Source organism: Herpailurus yagouaroundi, unplaced genomic scaffold, assembly GCF_014898765.1.
Source record: "Herpailurus yagouaroundi ecotype Mexico unplaced genomic scaffold, PumYag 67909, whole genome shotgun sequence".
Taxonomy (NCBI): domain Eukaryota; kingdom Metazoa; phylum Chordata; class Mammalia; order Carnivora; family Felidae; genus Herpailurus; species Herpailurus yagouaroundi.
Genome location: NW_024420699.1, coordinates 3,078 through 8,405, shown reverse-complemented (window position 1 = coordinate 8,405; position 5,328 = coordinate 3,078). Strand labels below are relative to the sequence as shown.

At 54.4% G+C, this 5,328-nt stretch overlaps 1 long non-coding RNA gene across 1 annotated transcript; it reads left to right on the top strand.

Annotated features, from left to right (window-relative positions):
• The first annotated feature begins 3,868 nt into the window (after positions 1-3,868).
• LOC121026253 (uncharacterized) lies at positions 3,869-5,044 on the top strand. The gene is made up of 2 exons (XR_005788316.1): positions 3,869-4,270; positions 4,904-5,044. It is a non-coding gene; the product is annotated as an uncharacterized LOC121026253 (long non-coding RNA).
• Positions 5,045-5,328: the final 284 nt, after the last annotated feature.

Below are 5,328 nucleotides of genomic sequence, written 5' to 3'. Positions count from 1 at the left end.
CCTCCCCCCACTACCCTACCTCCACTGTGACTCTGCATCGTGTTTCTGCCTCCCCAGCTCCCCACCCCCATGCCACCTCCCGGGGCACAGGACCCTTCTTATTTTGGAACCCAGCATCTGGCGTGGGGTAATCAGCCTCCATTTTTTCTTTAGCGCTTGCTGTATGGCAAGTATGGTTCTGAGCTGTTTACGCATTTAATCCTGAGCACAGCTCCACGAAATTGTGCCGGTGAATGAGGCCAAGTAATGTGCCCAAAGTCACACAGCAGCAGGAGTTGGGCAGGGAATTCAGCCTTCACCACGCCATGCCCTTAACCCTGGGGCAACGCTGCTTCCCTGTGGCACAGCGGGCTAACCCGCTGTGAGCACGTGAGTGGGTGTTGGGGGAGAATCCACGGATCTGCACTGCCTGGTGCCTCCTACAGGGGGCTACGGCCCATGGGCCCCCGATTCATCTGCATCAGATGACGTCCCCTTCTCACTCCCGTGGAGCGTGGCTGGGCCCCGAGTACGCACTCCAAACACATTCATAAAACCAGTGACTGAACCGACGTCTGGGGGTGGGGGGAACAGCCATTATGGAAGTTCGAGGCCTTGGAGTTCACACCCTCACAATCCTACGTGGGCATCCACTTCTCCCAAATACATCATCTCAGATCTGCTTGAGAAGCGATGTCCAATGCCAGCCCCGTGGCCCATTAAAGCTAACCAGCCGTGCGGAGTTAGCAGACATGATGAAAATAGTCGAAGAGTTGGGTGGTTTTATGGGAAGGCTTACATCTTAATGAAATGCCAGCCCAAAGCAACAGTGAACGTGTGAGATGCCACAAAGCTGGCAGATCCCTGGCCACTCCTCGCCGCTTTTGCCATTTTCGATGTGAAGAAGGTGTGGCTTGGCTCAGGTGACCACCAGGGAACAGAGGCCTCGGGGCCTCCGTGTGACCCCAGAGGTCATCCAGGAGCCAGAAGAAAGATGAGCCAGGGCTGATCAGGGCAGTGGTTAGAGAAAAGCAACACCATTTCCCACTCTAACGGCAAAGTCCAGGCCCTCTAGGAATCATTCAGATAAGTAAAGGCAGCGGGCAGTTAGATGCTTCCTACTTGTTTAATCTTCCCAGGAATCAGTTCAGGTGAGACTTACTGTCTCCATTTTATGCACGAAGGAACTAAACAGGCTCCGAGAGGTCAAGTGCCTCACCAAAGGCCACACACAGCGGGTAGGTGACAGGTATCACAGGATTAGGACCAAAGCGGGTTCCATTACTCACGTTCCAAGAGGAAGCATTGCCCAACATCAAGAGGGAACCCCAAATATGGCCTCAGGGTGGTCAGTGCTTTCTTAACAGTATGGTTTTGCCAGGATCTCCACTCAAGGTCTAGGACTCTGCCTCTGACTGCTTGATCTCCCAGAACTTTGAGCCGCTGGGTCTCACTCCAGGTAAGTCCCCGTGGCCACGGACGAGATGATGGAGCCCTTGGCTCGCTGCCAGCTGGCCTCAGAATGTGGCTCAGCAAGACACGCGAGGGACCCGTACCTCCCCACGCTCTGTGCCAGCCTGGCCTGTCACAGCCTGCAGCCAAGCTCCCGGGTCCTTCACCCAGTGAGCTCAGGGGACCAGCCCCTTGTGCTGCCACTGATACCTTACAGCCTTTAAATTCTAAAAACCTAGAAAATCACAGCACGGTACAAACGAAACGAAAGTCACCCATAATCTCACCACCTGGAATGAACCACTCTGCCTTTTTGTGAATTTTCTACTGGTCGTTTTTTCAAGGCATTTTTGTGTTAGCTTTTTCGTGACCACTGTTTCATGAGCATCCTTCTGCCTCATGTTTTAAAAACTCTACTTTTGTTTTTTGAGAGAGAGACAGAGAGAGACAGAGAGAGAGAGAGAGAGAGAGAGAGAGAGACAGCAGGAGCCAGGGAGGGGCAGAGGAAGAGACGGAGAGACTCTTAAGCAGGCTCCACATTTAGCGTGGAGCCCCAATGTGGGGCTTCGATCTTGCGATGCTGGGATCACGACCTGACACAGAACCAAGAGTCAATGCTCAACCGACTGAGCCACCCAGGCGTTCTCCTTTTTAATCACTCCCTTCAACACCAGTGTGTGGCTGGGATGTAAATCATGAACGGAAACCCCTATTTTCAGAGAGCCGTGTTCTTGCTGACACTTGGGGGTGCGAGAGCTATGTTGTCAGCCGTTTCCTCGTTTCCGTCTATGAGGAGATCCTTCAGGAGCATTGCAAGAGGCAGAATTATGGGTCAGAATTGTGGACACTTCGGGGGCCCCTTCGTTACAAATGCCCACACCGCCCTCCGGTCTGCAGCCCCCAGGCTGCGATGAGCGTGTTCCCTGTGTTACCAGGCAGCCACGCACAGCCATCTCCCCTCCTGCAAACACTCCCCTTCTGAGGGAATGTCCTCACTCCTCTGCTGACTCAGCCTTTGGTGGGAGCCTCCCTTACCAGCTCAGGGTGGACACATAGCCCTCTGAGTTTAGAATCCTGAGCCGAATGGCTGCAAGGTCGAGAAGCCATGGGACACACCTCTGCATGTGCGTGTAGGCTCTCCAGGCGTTCTTAGCGAGGCCAAAGCTTGAAAACACCACAGGGATCCACACAGGGCACGGTGCTAAATAGGTAAGTGCCGTCTGGTAGAATTCGTGCAAAGCCCACAAATGAAACGGTAACTTCTGGACCACACAGCCCCTCTGCTGGGGTTGAGGCAGAGGAGCCGGCACGTGATAGCCCCCGAGTCGGGAAATGTCTTGAAGGTCAATGTGAGTGACAATGGACAGGACGCAGGTCGGGAGGGTGTGGCCTCCTCCAAGTTCAGGGGTCACAGGGCCAACATGTCCCCCTGGGGCTCTCTGATCATGGATATAGACCTCTAGACAGCAACTGTGGAAGGGCATGTCCAGGGCGTGGGTTGCAGGGGCGTAGGGTACAGACACAGTCTACCACGGTCCTCCAATGCATGGGGACTCTGTGGCCAATGCACATACATGTGTGAGGGACCGTCCACCCTGGCAGGGGCCGGGGCAGCCCCAGAGTACTAGCTTCCTCTCCCTGCCCCCCTTTTATGGCACAACATAAATGCCAGCTATTCTGGGGCGCCTGGGTGGCTCAGTTGGTTGAGTGTGAGACTTCAGCTCAGGTCATGATTTCGCGGTTCGTGGGTTCAAGCCCCACGTCACACTCTGCGCTGACAGCTCAGAGCCTGGAGCCTGTTTCAGATTCTGTGTCTCCCTCTCTCTCTTCCCCTCTCCCACTCATGCTCTGTCTCTGTCTCTGTCTCTGTCTCTCTCTCTCAAAAATAAACATTAAAAAAATTTTTTTAAATAAAATAAAATAAATGCCAGCTAATCTGGATGGTGGGTGGGTTCATTCAGTGTCTTAGAATGATTCTGGGCACACGGGCAGTGCCATGTAAGTATAAGCTCTTGTCTTTTAGTTTTTTTTTTTTTTAATGGTTATTTATTTTTGAGAGAGAGAGAGAAAGAGAGAGAGAGAGAGAGAGAGAGAGAGAGTGTGTGTGTGTGTGTGTGTGTGTGTGTGAGCTGGGGAGGGGCAGCGAGAGAGGGAGAGAGGGAATCCCAAGCAGGCTCCGTGCTGGCAGCACAGAGCCCGATGTGGGGCTCGATCTCACGAACCACGAAATCATGACCTGAGCCGAAATCAAGAGTCGGACACTTAACTGACTGAGCCACAGAGGTGCCCCTAGGCTCTTTTTATTTTCCCGAGGTTTGGAATATTTTGTCACCTGGAAAACGCCTACACCTGTGGCTGAGTTATTCCAACAGAGGCAACATGCCTGTTTGCCATTTCCTCTCCTGAGCCCCCATCGTGCTGGCCTGGCTCCCGCTTGCGCTAGGCCGCCCTGACCCTCACCCCACATCTAATCCTCTTGGGATGATTTTGGCCAAAGCCCTTCCTGTCTCTTGAACCCGAAAAGCCGCCTGATAGCCCAGCCATAGGCACTTCCTGGACTGCCGAGCGTCTGGGACATGCAGAGCCACAGTCACCGCCGCAGCTGCAGAGGTCTGACAGATTTATGCTCTGCTTCTACACCAGTGGGTTTGGAGATTTACACTGGGTGGGGCAGGGCACCGGTGAAAGGGAGATGCAAATGCCTCGTCTTAAAGCACTTACCCAGGGAACAGCCAGCAGGCCCTGCGGTGAACAATCAGGATGGCTGGGGGGATTACCTGCTCAGCTGTCGTCCCTAAGCAGAGAAGTGTCAGAGGGGACCGGAGAGCCCAGGAAGCACGTAAGGAAACAGCAATCTGGGGCCCCCACCACCCAGGGAGATGTGCTGGAGAGGGAGAGCATCCACACCAACTTCCTGCCTGCCTTGCAGAGGCTGGAGAGCTCATTCCCTGCAGCGAGGGCTTGGGATGTCCTTCCCTGGGCTTTTCAGGGACCTCGCATAGTCATGGGTCAATATGCCCCGCTGCCCGCCCCGCTTCCCCAGCCCAGGCCCTTCCCTGCTCTTATGCCTCATCTCCTGTGTCTGGGAGGAGGGTCTGGCTTTGCCTCCAGCAGCATCTGGGGGCCCAGCGCCAGCCTCTTGACCCCCCACCTTCGTGACTGTGGCAGAGGCTGATCCGGGCCAGTTCTGCAGTGCTGCTCTGGGCTGGTTCCTGAGGGCCTGTACCTCCAGACTTTCTGGTGATGTCGCAGGCTCCTGACCCCCTGTATTACAACTCTTTCTGCTTAATACAGCTGCGGTTATGGACTGGATGTTTGTGTCCCTCACAATTCATATGTTGAAACCCTAACCCCAATATGATGGTATTTGGAGGTAAACAGGCTTAGATGAAGCCATGTGGGTGGAGCCCCCATGGGATTAGAGTCCTTACAAGAAGAGAAAGAGAGACCGACGACCCCGCTCCTCTCTCAGGCACGTGAGGGCACGGCAAGAAGCGGCTACGTGCAAGCCAGAAAGAGAACTCACCGGAAACTGAACTCACCGACCCCCCTCACCTTGGACTCCCAAGCCTCCAGAACTGTGAGAAATAAATGTGTGTTGCTTACGCCCCCAGCTTGTGGTGGTTTGTCATATCAGCCTGAGCTGTCTAGTACACTGAGTGATTTTGTTTTTGCCATGTTCCCCAACCTTTATGCTTTGCACATGGGTGGCCCTCCACTCTCATCGAGGCTTCCTGCACTTGCCGTGCTTTGCAAATGTTGTTCCCCCGCCTGGGCTGCCCTTCCTTCCGCCCATCTGCCAGATGGACTCTTACTCAGCCTCTGTGGCAAAGCTGACATGCCATCCCTCTTCTGCTGTCCACCCCCCCACTCCCCCCGTCTCTTTCTTGTGTCCAT